Source organism: Pteropus medius, unplaced genomic scaffold (assembly GCF_902729225.1).
Source record: "Pteropus medius unplaced genomic scaffold, Ma_sr-lr_union100, whole genome shotgun sequence".
NCBI classification, from domain to species: domain Eukaryota; kingdom Metazoa; phylum Chordata; class Mammalia; order Chiroptera; family Pteropodidae; genus Pteropus; species Pteropus medius.
Window position 1 is genome coordinate 2,511,345 of NW_024349800.1, and position 13,670 is coordinate 2,525,014.

At 33.4% G+C, this 13,670-nt stretch overlaps 1 protein-coding gene and 1 pseudogene across 8 annotated transcripts in view; one reads left to right on the forward strand and one right to left on the reverse strand.

Annotated features, from left to right (window-relative positions):
* SETD5 (SET domain containing 5) overlaps positions 1-13,670 on the forward strand; it is a 73,670-nt gene that overhangs the window by 17,087 nt on the left and 42,913 nt on the right. For 6 of the 8 annotated variants that reach the window (XM_039886614.1, XM_039886621.1, XM_039886611.1 and 3 more), the window contains exon 2: positions 11,448-11,499. The exons of the other annotated variants lie outside the window; for them this stretch is intronic. The gene's annotated coding sequence lies outside the window, so the exon portion shown is untranslated. The remainder of the gene's footprint in view (positions 1-11,447; positions 11,500-13,670) is intronic. 8 annotated transcript variants of the gene reach the window in all.
* On the reverse strand, positions 8,747-8,863 carry LOC120622659 (uncharacterized; annotated as a pseudogene).

The following is a 13,670-nucleotide window of genomic DNA, read 5'->3' on the forward strand; positions in this document are numbered from 1 at the left end:
CTTTGGGCACTGCTTCTCATCTGTAGTATGGACCTTTTTTCTTTAGGATTTTTTGCCTGGAATTGGATGAGGCTCCTGGATCTGGATAGAGAAAGGCAAAAATAAATTGGTTTTTATTGGGCATTATCCGCTACTAGAGTGATTATAAATTCTGAATATAAAAGTTAAAGGGCTTCTTTCAATCACCCATACCTTACCAGTCAGTCACTTATGGGCTTCCTTTTATCTCAGACTATCAGCAGTTCAAGAAAGGGTATAGAGCAGAAGCCTATGAATCCCTAGAAGTTTACAAGTTTTGTCTGCATTTTTCTGAGGAAAAAGTTCTTGGCCCTGTCAGATTCTTAAAGAAATCTGTGTCACTTTTCAAAAAAGTTAAGAACTACAGGTACCCTAGGATTTGGTTTGTAAGGGAACAAGATACTAGACTCACTTGATACTTCTTGGGCTGAAAAGATACATCCCTTTGACCTATTGAGTCCAATTGCAAACCACCACAAAGCATACAGTGAATGTACTTGTTCTTATAAAGAAATGATATGCAATTTCAGTTTTTATTTTTGAAAATTCAAATAAGTTTGCTACTAAAAATTGAAACGTACTTAGTTTTACTTGTATTAACTTGGCATAATTACACTCTCAGCTGTGCTTAGTAAACTCAGTTTTTTCCAAAAGAAGATACTTTTTAAAACGGAAGGCATTAATAACAGATTTAGAAGTCAGATAAGACTTCCTAAAGGAATTTGTATTTCAGTAGAATAAGGAATGGTGACAGGCAGCTCACGAACATTGATCTTTAAAACTTTTTTTGGCTTGTAAATTGGTGTTTTTATTGTAATAGCCAAATAAACATTTGTTATAGATCCCTCAAAGAGAATATCAGACAAATACTGTCTCCTTTGAGTTCACGAAAGCAGAATTAGTAGAAATTCATATAAGCATGTGTGTTCAGAGTTTGAAATCTGCAGTATAAACCAGTTATACCCATACCAAGGATCAGTTTTGGAATATTGATACTAGGGCAAATGGAGTCTAGGGGGTTTCTTTCTTTCTTTCATAAATAGATAGGGAAAGAGTTAGAATTTACAACGTGAAACACAGTATTGAATCTTAGTGGATTCTTAAATTCTAAATTTAGTGAAGAGCCATGGGTCATGTAATTTTTTTTTTTAAATTCAGGAATGAGTGTGAAGACAACTTTGCTTTAACAGGGCCTTCATGGTGGTTTGGCCCAATAGGTCAAAGGCAGAGATACTTTTGTAGGCAGGAATCTTCTTTGTTTCCCTTTTTTTGTCTTTTTGTCACCCTTAGTATCATGTGATATATTTACCAGGGTAAAAATTGTATAGTCTTGTAATGCAGCAGTTCTCAACCTTTTTGGCACCAGGGACCAGTGCACCTGTGAGAATATAATGCCTGATGATCTGAGGTGGAACTGAGGCAGTGATGCTAGCCCTGGGGAACAGCAGCGAATACAGATGAAGCTTTGCTCACTGGCCTGCAGCTCATCGTCTGCTGTGCAGCCCAATTCCAAACAGACCATGGACCTACTTACTGGTCCACAGCCCAGGGGTTGGGGACCCCTGCTGTAATGGCTAAATAGGTAATGGTTCTTAAGGACTTAAGACAAAAGGATCTTGTACAGAAGTATTGTCGGTTGTCTGTAATTATTCTTGGACCTTGGTACTTTGTGGGCCAGGAACCTCAGTTGCAAAGGGTATAATAGTATATTTTTTAATGTTTTATCCTAATCAAGAGATAAAATTTTTGTACTTTTTTCTGAGACTAGAAGTCTGAGATCAGGATGTCAGCAGGATTGGTTTCTCCTTGGCTTGTAGATGACTGCCCTTTTGCTACCTCTTCATGGTCATCTCTCTGTGCGCACACATTCCCCCAGTGTCTCTTCATGTGTCCAAATTTCCCCTTCTTGTAAGGACACTGGTCATATTGGATTAAAGCTCACCCTAATGGTCTCATTTTCTTTAAATTTTTTTTAAATATATAGTTGACATTAGTTTCAGATGTTCAACATGATTCAGTATGTATACACATTGTGAAATGATCATGGTAGTCTAGTTAACATTCATCATCTTACAGGGTTCCCCAAAAAAGTTTTTTTTTCTTATGATGAGAACTTTTAAGTTCTACTCTCAGTAACTTTCAAATATGCAATACAGTGTTATTAACTATAGTCACCATACTGTACATTGCATCCTCATGGTTTATTTATTTTATAACTAGAAGTTTCTACCTTTTGACTCCTCCTCCATTTCTTCTACCAAAATTTTTACACTTTGGAAAGCCTATCCTTTTTCCCCAAAATATTGGGAACCACTGCTCTAAAGTTATTAGTGGTAGACTACACAAGATTTGTCATAATCTGGAGCATAGGGTTAAAAAAAAAAAAATCTTACTTTTTATATTGGTTACCAAATACCAGAAAAAGAAGCATAGTATTCAAAAAAAAAAATTACTATTCAGCATTTAGAAATATTTTCCTCAGGAAAGATTAAATTTGTAAATAGAAGATATCTTAAAAAGGGAAAATAGCAGGGAAATCCTAAAATACTTTGTGTTTTACTCTATTCAGAGCTAGAATTCTGGGCTTTGCTTAGGGTCAAACTCTGATATGACAGGAAAACCAACAGAGAAGATTAAAGGAGACAATAAAAAAACAGAAATTTTAGTGTCATGTATGTTTGTGATTTCATTTTGCATAAGAATTTGGAGCAACTTGCTCTGCCAGTTGTATCATTAACTAAAAAGTACTATTTTGTCAGTGTCCTGGCACTTATATATTCTAAGTATTAATTAATGAGAATTTTGGCCTAAATATAGCTGAAATGTTTCATGAAACTAGACCAAAGATGAGCATCTATATAATGATTTTTAAATCATTTTTCTTATTAAGATCTCCAGAGAAAATTTTTACAATATTTTGATGTTTTGCATGATGGGAACTCTTGAAGTTCTTGGGTCTCATAACAAACCACCCGCTAGTTGGTTCATCCTCTAGGGCTTCTAGGGAAATAATGTATTCATCATTCCAAAGATTCATTTTACTTAGTAGCATACTGTATGAATAAATACAGGCCAGTTTTATGCTTAGGCAAAACAATGCATATCAGTGTATTGATTTCTGCTTTTTTAGTTGATTGTTATCTTCTATCACTTACTTTTTAAATTACAAATTCTTCTAAGTTTAATTTTATTATCAATATAACTTCTGGTGAGTAATTAGTAATAGAATGTGTAGTGGTGTATATATATATTCATTGACATTGATTTGTGGCGATTTTCTACTAACCAAACCTTAAGATTTGTGTGCTTTGTGGTTCAAATAGGAATCATCCATACACACCCCAGATGTTTTTGTTCTATGACACTCACCATTATTACTGAGCTATTTTTTTAACTCGAAAGTGTCTCAGTTGAGTTGGTGAGCCTTTTTACCCTAAGTTTGTCATTACTCTAAGACTCCTCTGTTATTCTATGAAGCCACTCACTAAAAATAAGGTGACCAGCTGGTCACTACCTTGAATATGAGCCTTTGGTTCTATGATGTAATCTGTCCTTATCTTTAATACACAGGTTTATGGACTATTACACTTTACCTACTTTGGAGTGTTTCTTCTGTGTTTTATCCATTTTCATTTATTGACAGAGCATACATAAGAATGCTGTGTCACAGCTGTGGGTCATGGGTATACTTGCAGTTACACTGCTATAAGAAATTTGCATTCCTAAGAACACAAGAAAATTTATTATCAATAAACTCATGTCAAAAAAGTAATTGCTTACAGTGATTTTTTGTTGTTGTTTTTAAAGAAAATGATTAAGCATTTTTAATAGCCATAAGTATATAATTGTAAAACATAAACATTACTCAGCATTAAGCTCATTATCCATCTTAATTTTTGCAAAAGAATGATGACTTGCCTTTCCCTATCATTAACACCTATCATACACAGACCACTCTCACCCATTTTTAAGATAAAGGAACAGCTCCACTCAGCAATGTGATGTGTACAACTGATGTTTCTGGTTGCAGATGAAATAAGATTGGCCGTGAGTTGATTGTTGATTGAAGCTAGGTAGGAGCCGTGAGTTAATTAATTATAGGGTTTTCTCTGCTTTTGTGTGTGTTTGACATTTTTCATAATAGTTTTTTTAAAGATGCAAAAAAAATGGCATGTGAGACAGGATACATAGTGTGAACAAAATTTTGGAGAAAAAGCAGTTTAATAGGTAATTAACAAAGAAAGTCTTATTCCATTTAGGCAAAGGAGTTTCAATTAACCCAGTAGACATTTAAGGGAGCAAGCAGTTGTAGAGTTCTAATAGTGGCATGATAATAATCACGGTTCTGCTCTAGAAGAGTAATGAAGAATAGATTGCAATGTTGAGAGGCTGGAGTTAGACCAGTTCGTTGCTTTAATGTAACCTTGAAATCATAAGGTGAGTAGTGTTGGTGAATGGATGATATGACAGTCTGTGAAACACTTCAAAGAGAAAAGAGTAGCTCAGCATCCAAGCTCTTAGTCAGGTGCTGGTGCCAGCAGAGCAAGAAGACGACGCTTTTTTGCCTCATTTCTCCAGGACTTAAATTTGGACCCTGTGGTTGTCTGGTGTCATAATGGAATATACCAAATGAATTTATAGCTACAGTACAAACTTAGTCACTATTTTGGCTCTATCTTATAGTAAATTAGTATTGACAAGCCTACAGTTTCAGGGTTTCTTCTCTTTCCAAGGATAATTAAAAATGAAGACATCATGTTTTATACTACTGAGGCAGAACTGCTAGAACAATTTTGATAACCCGTTAGAAACCAAAGAGCTCAGATTTTTTAGATTACTTGTATTTTTCAGTGAGGACCCTACAGATACCAGCTAGATTACAGATTTTTTTTTTTTTTTCATTACTGGAAAAAGAAATTTAGAGCTTGATGCATTCTGTTAAAAGAAGGAAAAGTTATTGCATGGGACAACTATAAGAAAATACTTTGGTTCTGAAATAGTGCTTTATCTAGGTTTTATTTTGAAGATGCCAGCCCAAATTTTGTGAAAAAGCTACTGAGATCTCCTAGTATATCAGAATTTTAGAACACAACAGCACATCCAATCAATAGGTGTGTCACAGAATGTTAAGAATTTACAATTAAATTTCATTTTAGGGGGTTTTTTTTAGAATGTAGAGAGTTTTCTAAGCAAAAGACTCTGAGGAAAGAATTGAAATTATTTTAAATCTTATGAGAAAATGTGGCCTTCCCACTATTTGTAGGAGTGTAAGATTGGTTTTTACTTTCTGAAAGGTGTGGTTGTGTGGTTCAGCATCACTAATAAATATGCTCATGTCATTCTAGCAGTTCCACTTCTAGGAATGTATCCTAAAGAAATTGTTTATGCACATGTGTGGACAAAGGCATACATACTGTTTGGTCCAATGTTGCATATGTTATGGAAAATTAGCAACAGTCTAAACATTTATCTGCAGAGGATTGACTTAAGTAGATCCCTAGGATATAGTACTGTGCCTTCATTGAAAAGGAAGAAGTAAATTTTACTTCTTTGCATATATAAAGATGTCTAAAACATTGCTAAATGAACAAAGCAGATTATAGAACAGTAGGGTTATTTTATCTGGAATATCTTTGGGAAGTGGGTTTGTAAGAATTTCACTTCTACTTTTTATGCTTTTGTAATATAATTTTTACAGCATATATTTTATAATAATAAAGATACAGCTATGGGGAGGGGAAGGGAATCCTAATGTGCATATCAGGATTATTAAGCTTTATATTCCTTTATTGTTATATACTTAGCCACTTGGTCTGACAAATAATCATAATATGTATGATCAGATCTGTTCATCTTTGTTTTTAGGGTTCTTCCTGCCTTTTCCTTCTTTCTTAATAGAATTTTTCGTGAGACTAGTCAATAAGTTTTGTCTAAACAATTTACGAGATTTATAATCTGTTTCCATAAAAGACTTCTCTGTCACTGGTAAACTATGGAGTGGTTCAGGGTTTTCTTTTGGGGGTGGGGGGAGCGAGTCATTTTTCTCTTCAGAATGACTCATTAATCATAGAGGCATGCTTTAGGATTTTTTTTTCCCCTTCATGGTTATGAAAATGCAATACTTGGCACATAGGCAAACCGGAAGAGTTTGCAAATTGCCTACCCTCTCTTACTTTGAATAAGAGACACATCTTGAAATAGTACTTAACATAGCTTTTCTACATCGCAGTTACTTTGGGTGGTGGGATGGATGGATGGATGGATGGATGAAAGAAAATTGGCAAATCTAGATGATTTAAGTCCCAAGAGAGCCAGAAATTTTAACCCTGACTTGTTTTTATTATGTAGCACCAATAATTGGTGCTTAATTTAAAATTTTTTGTTTTAATTCGGATGTTGCTATCAAAAGTAAGTAGTAATTAATAAATAGAAACTATACATTAAAATCTTAATTTTTTTCTGAACCCCAGCACTGTGTATGACTCCTTACAGTTAAATATTTATAGCCCTGTTTCTTCATATGTAAAATAATGAATTAGACTTTAATCTTAAAACTAAATTTTTTATCAACTGGAGAAATTTTGCCTCAACTCCAGAAAGTATAACACATTAATGCCTTATAATTGTGTATAACCCACTTCGTCTGGAGTAAATCTGGTTCCCATTTCAGGGTTTGAAAATGAAAAAGGTCTGGACAGAGGAGGCAGACATAGAGGTATGAGAGGTTCTTTTCCCATCTGATGTGCTACATGTTTCTAAAGCATGTTTGAAGGCTCCAAACACAGTAGGACAGAACCTTCAGAAATTCTTGAGAGGATAGCTCTTTAATGAGGTAAATCAAAGTTCTTTGAGAGTGTCATCTTTATGTAATACTTAGAAGCCTAAAATTTTTCTGATTCTTGTTAAGGATAAAGTCCAATTCTTGGTTAGTTTAGCAGTTCATGTATATTTATCATCGTTAAATGAGTTCTAAATAAAATTTTTTCTTCGGTGTCAACAAATTAATTTAAGATCGTAGTACGTATTTAGTTTCATTATTTATGGATTGTACCACCACTTCCCTTCCCTTCCAATTACACTTAAGTAAGTATGTCTTGGCCTCTATAATATTGCCATTAACGAAGTTTTTCATAGGGGAAGAAATTCTTACTATGGACAAAAATAGAATTTTTTTTTTTAACTGAGTTTTAATTACCTCCTAGTCTGGTAAACTTATTTGAGCTTTTATAGTTATTGGTTTGTTACGCCAACCCCAGCAGCCCCTGGAGGGAGTATAAATTTAGGCAAAGTTGCCAAGGGACAAGCAAGTGTTGAAGAAGAGGTGGGAGGAAGGAAACCTTTACTCTTGGCTCTAAATTACTAAATCGCGACATTTATTTAGTCTCTCTTAATCATTTGCCCCAGTGTTTCTCTCTTTTCTTTTTTCTCTTCCACCCTAAACTTCTTGTAGATCCTTTGCCTACAGTAACTTGCCTCAGATTATAAGACTAACTTAGAATTTATACTATCCCAATTATATGAACTTTTCACCAGATCTGTGAGCACTTTCTCTTTTCTAGAGTTCATCTCTGGTTTTCCAATAATTCTTATTTGTTTCTTCTAATGCTTATCACTTCTCTCTCTCCTGCACTTTTTTTTTTCATGTTCCTACATATCTTCTCACATTATTTACTGTAGCAAGATTGAAATACATTATTGAAGAAGAGTGAAAATAATTTTTAGCCACATTCAGATTGTTAGTAGCAGCTTCTCATTCTTCACATATATTTAAAGGTTTCAAAGAGCCATATAAACTCGTATTTGCTACAAATGAAGTCCATATGCACCTGAGTCAGCAGGACAGGTATTATTCTTTCTATTCTACAGATGAGAAAATTGAGACTTTGAGACATGAAATACCTAAGACAGTACCAGGAATCATAAGAATTTGGAGCAGAAAAAGCCTAATGAAGATTTTATTTTGAGGAATTTAAGATTCATCTATAAAAAGTGATTTTTCTACAGCCAAACTAAGTTGTAGGCTAGAACTCAGATTTCCTAATTCCTAATAAGTATAGTACTTTTTTTTTTCTCCCAAGGTAAAAGTGATATGTTACAGTGCAATTGCAATGTTTTGCCTCAATATTTCAATTTGGTTTGGAGGTGAAAGATAAGTATATAATGCAGATGCCATATTAGTTCTCTAACAAGTTAGTGGTGTAGATTAAACACATTCATATATTTATTGCATTTTTTTTATCATTTAAAAGTTAAGGTGAGGGTAATAATCATACAAAAACTTAATGTTCTTTTCCCATGTCTTTCTATTTTGTGAAGTTATTCAAAAGAAGGAAATTCAAGTATAGAGGTATTTAAGAATAAATTCAACTCATATAACAATTTTGAATAATCAGTTAATTTTAAGAAATTGAATCTTAAAATTAATGACTATTTAAACCCTAATTTTAAAATTTTCTGAAATTTTTCTCTTCTTAACTGAGTTAAATTTGTTCATTTGACCTATTAATCTTTTATTGTTTCAGAGTTATTCTGTATATATGTTAATTTTTATTATTAATAATTTTCATTGTTTAAATTTAGGGGTAGTAGATTGGGTTGAAAATATTGATTTCAGGATATATTTTATTTTATTTTTTAATTTATTTATTTAGGCAAGGCAACCCTTGGTTGACTTCACAGATTACATGGACCTTGTCAGCTTATAATCCCTTTGTTTTTATTTTTTACACCTATAACACCTGGCCTTCCTAGGTGATCTCCCATCCAAGTACTAACCAGGCCCAGCCCTGCTTAGCTTTGGTGATCAGATGGGATCAGGCTTGTTCAGGGTGGCATGGCTGTGTAGACTTCAGGATATATTTTACATGTTTGTGTTTTTAATGAATCTAGTTTAAGGATTATTTCTTAAGGAAGAAATTTGGTTATCATGGCTTCTGGCTAGTTGGAGTTTAGAGAACTGAGGTTTGTTGTATGCAGGGTCTTTTATTTTGTGAGAGAAAAAAATCTAGTAATTTTATAACAATATAGTGTGAAGCTTGATAACAAAGCTCTGAAAAAGAAACCAGGCAGGCCTGAGAGTTGAGGAATCTAGGGAGGATTTTTAAATTAAGGATATTTTTAAGCTAGATTCTAAAATAGTAAGTTGTGGCTAATAGGATGAAAATAGTTTTTAACCCTCTTATAAAATCCGAAGTAATATTGTTACCCTTGAGAAAAGTGAGCATTGCAAAGTATGATGATAGTACTTAACCTAACTTTTCTACCTTTTAATGTCAGCCTACGCAAGAGATTTTTTCTTTTTCTCTTAAGACATACCTATATTTATTATAGTTTCACATAATTTCAAAAATGTCTACAAAACATACCTTTCTGGCCCTGAATTAGAGAGTGTGCATAGCTTTCCTTACTTTGAAATCTCATAATTGGGCCACTGCCTCCCAAAAGGTTTTCTTATGAGAACAAGATTAATAAGTGTAAAATTTCACTATAAACACCTTGCTGTTAATATGCTCAAAGAATTCTATTCATAAAAGTAAAAATGCTCTCAGTGTTCTAGTTAAAATTGAATGCTGGATGATCAATGTTGTAAAGCCAAAGGAATTAAAAGCAAAGGGACATTTTGAGAAAATGGCTTGTTCATATATATCTAAATATATATTTACTTATATGTTTTGTCAGAAACTGAATGAAGAAGAGATTTGGCTTTCTGGTGGTTTGTGAAGAGAGCTGATCAGAGATTGCTCCTTGGCTGAGTTGCTGTCTACATAGGCTGTTAACAATTGTTTCTCTGGCAGCAGATCTTGTTCATCAGGATTGCATCATTTCTGGGAGAATGGCCAAGGTCCACAGCCTCAGTACAAAGACTGTCTGAAGCATATGAGGCCTGTTCTCTTTCTGAAGCAGCACTCCTCTTCCTGCCAGTCCTCTTCACAAGATTACTGAAGCAGACTTGTTCTGAATTTCTTTCATTGGATTGGCTGTTTGTTGGACTCTTGTCTCCCAGCTGCTTCCGGCTCACCTGGCTGATGCAATTTCTTTTTCTGAAATCTCTGTTGGAATTTTTCTTAAAACATTTTGTGTCTGTCTTGTCTTAGCACTAGTGACCCAGACAGATCACACGGTTCTTGTGCTTTCGGCAAGCCACATAGAGAAGAGACTGTCAGAATGACAAATACAGAGACTATTGACCATTTCAGAACCCAATTTAAAAAGATGGGTAATTATAAACTATTTCTGGCATCTTCTATTTAACAGCCTTTTCCTAAGAAACTGTGTAAATGGTAACTTTTCACAAGAGTACTCAGTACTGGGAAATAGGCTAGTTCTGCTTATGAATCCAAGAACATACTAGTGTTCCTGTGGATTCTGACGGATTGTTCTAGAAATAGATTAAAACGAAATTGAAATTCTGATGTATCTGTTTCCCCCCCTACTGTACACTCATAATTATTTCTCTTTTTTCTTCTGTCATTTCTTTTCTTCTTTGTTCTTGTTGCTAGAGGAGTCTACTTCTTCCCTGGTTTATTCAGTTTTTTTTCTTTTACTGTTACCTTCATACCTTTAAATTATTCCTAGTATTCTCTTTTTGAATTGTTTCCAAAGAATAGTTTATTTTCCAATTTTTAATAAATAGGAAATCCAAAAAATATCAATATAAAGTACGTTTCCTCTTTACTCCTTGGCAACTGAAATACCACAAACAGCTCTTTTCATGTATTTGATATATTAACATTTTAGGTGTTAATACTTCATTCTGACTAATGTTGAAATTCACTTTTTCCCCCTGAAAGTCCTGGGTCGTCACCCATTTCCTTTCCCTTTTTGGAGGGCAGAAAGTTAATTAAGGCTTTATTTTCCACATGTTTCTATTATGGAGTTGACCACAAAAAGAAATGACTTCTTTTTGTCACTTTTTCCTGTAGTAGGACAAGAGGATATAGGTGGGATGGAGTCAGGGGGAAGAAAGTAGTAAAACAAATTTATACATTAATAGGTGACGGTAGGTCCTGACTAAAGGGCAAATTTGACATTCGATTAAAGAAAAGCCTCTGAATTTGGGAAAGGGTTAGTGGAGGAAAAAAAGCACCTCCTAGGAGAGATAAAAAGAAGGAATCCCTTGGGAAATGGGAGAGAATTCTAATTTGAAGGAAAAAGAAGGATTATCCAGTGACATGGTAAAGTATTTACCACTTCTTAAATACAGATGAATTTCACTTTCTACCCTTTTTTTAGGTCTGGCTTTACAGACCTAAATAGGATATAAAGGCGAAAGTATAAAACTGTAGTACTAGATGGAACATAGAATAGTCAACAGGACAGTATACAGAGATGAAACAAATAAAATTACCATTAAAACATTATTTCTGTAGATTTCTGTGTCCATCCATGTTAGTTTTTTCTATACTAATTTGTGTCTCAACTTTTTCTAGGTCTTCAGAGCTACTGACATAATTTTTTGGAACTTCAGAGGTCTATAAAAAGGTGACTGAGCCAAATATTTTAATTTGTCTTAATTTTTATATTTTTATGAATGCTAAAATCATATGGTAAGATGATGACAGTCAAAAATCTGCAGATACTTCTCAAATATCCTTTTTGTGCGAGGTACTGTTCTGGACACTAGAACTACAGCAGAGGATAAAACAAAAATCCCTGCCTTCATAGAGTTCATATTCTGTTAGGAAGAGACAAACAAATTAGCAAGGAAAAGATATCTTGAAAATATTGCACCTAGAGACAGTTAATTCTTATCAGTCTTTCTAGGATACATTTCCAAACTATGGTAGATTAATAACAGCTATAACTATTAAGCTTGGTAAACTATACTAGGAATTTATTATCTTGGCTTATAAAACTAGAGTAATTGTAATAAGAAAATATTGTGTGTAGATGATCTGTTAAAAGTTCTTCAGTTAACATTTTAATAGCTACATTTTGCAGTGTTATTTAGGGAAGGAACTACTCGGGATTATATGAGAAATTTGGTTTTATTTTTTGAATTAAGAAACCCCAGTATTGTGAAAACATTATTTAGAACAAGATGGTCAAGCTAACCTATGATTGCTTTCAGCAAAAGAGTGGAAGAGTCAAGTAAAACTAGACAAGGAAAATAGAGCAATTCATGACAGAGAAATTCATAGTTAATTGCTTAATGTTTCTTAAAGTTATTTCTTAACTATACAAATTAGCTGAGGTGGGATTTCATTAAGGAATGTATTAATCATTTATTCATTCATTAAGGAGATATCTGAAATAATTTTTCCATCTTTTCCTTTTACTATATCCTTTAAAAATTACTCATCAGCTTAGGTTTATGAGTTGTGTCTTATCTGGAAGCCTACATCTGTTTGTGGTCATATAACAGTAATGGATGTGACAAAGGATTTTTAATGGTACCAAGTAACATTTTTTGTCTTTTACTGAAAATATAATACATGATTTATATGATTCAGATTCCAGTATTGGTCAGGGATGATATGATCATTATCGCATTAGCCAAGCAATTTAAGGGCTTTTTAATTTTTTTCTTTTCATTTTAATTCAAATTATACAGTGATACTAAAATTAGAGAAAGAGTTGTAACCAACAATCCCCAATATTTAGTTTTACGCCCTTTGGGTTTATTGATAAGTGTTCCCTCTTCTGTAATTTGTATACTTTATTTCAATTTCCCCGGAAGCTTTGAGGATGTACTACTTAAATCTCTGTTTAGATATATTGTTAGGGAAAGGAAACATTAATGTGTAAAATGTGCTCAAAGGCAGAAAGTTATATTAGTCACTTTTCTTTTATGAGCTGTGAGGAAGCAATAGATAAGATTTGCCCTTTTCATTTAAGTCCCAAGTCTAGCAATGTCACCTTCAGTTGAATAGGAACAGGTATATTACCACACCCATATTTGGAGAGTCCTAGATCCATTGGTGAGATCAAGCCCTTTCAAAGTGTAGATGGCAGGAGGACTGCTCATTTTATAGCTGTTTTGTTACTCTAAAATAACAACACAAAAGAATAGTATTATCTTTATGTGTTCTTAAAAATCTTGGCCTGATTCACTGTTCACAGTTGGTTTTCTTTTCCACATTTATTTGTTTCATGTTAAAATAAGATTCAAGCATCTCAGATCATCTGTCATTTAAAATTTGCATTAATCCCTGGGATTGACTCAATATCATATACTTTTCATTCCATTTAATTTTTTTAGTATAATTGTTTGACTTTTCTAGTGTCTTTGTCTTATCATGAATTGATATATCAGTCATGTCTCTTTTTTCTTTTTCTTTTTCTTTTTTTTACAAAAATCAGCATTAATCTGGGTCTTTAAAATCCATATTGACTTTCTTCCCTCCCACATAAAATGCTTCTTATTTCATCCTTTTCATGGTTTTTTACAATATAAAACCACTAATGTAAAATGATACAAAGTACATTTTTGCCCTTTGCAGTATAACTCCAAATTTCTTAATCTACTTCTGCTTTTTTATTCTTTGGTTGTGAGTCTTTCTGTTCCCAAATTCCACCGGTTATGGTCACCAACTCAAGGTGTCCTTACTGCTTTTCCAAAATCTTCTAATCTCTATAATGAAACTACTCTGCGGTTCATGTTTTTATTCATACCTAGTAGGTTATTACCTCACAAAGTTGTTAAGATCATT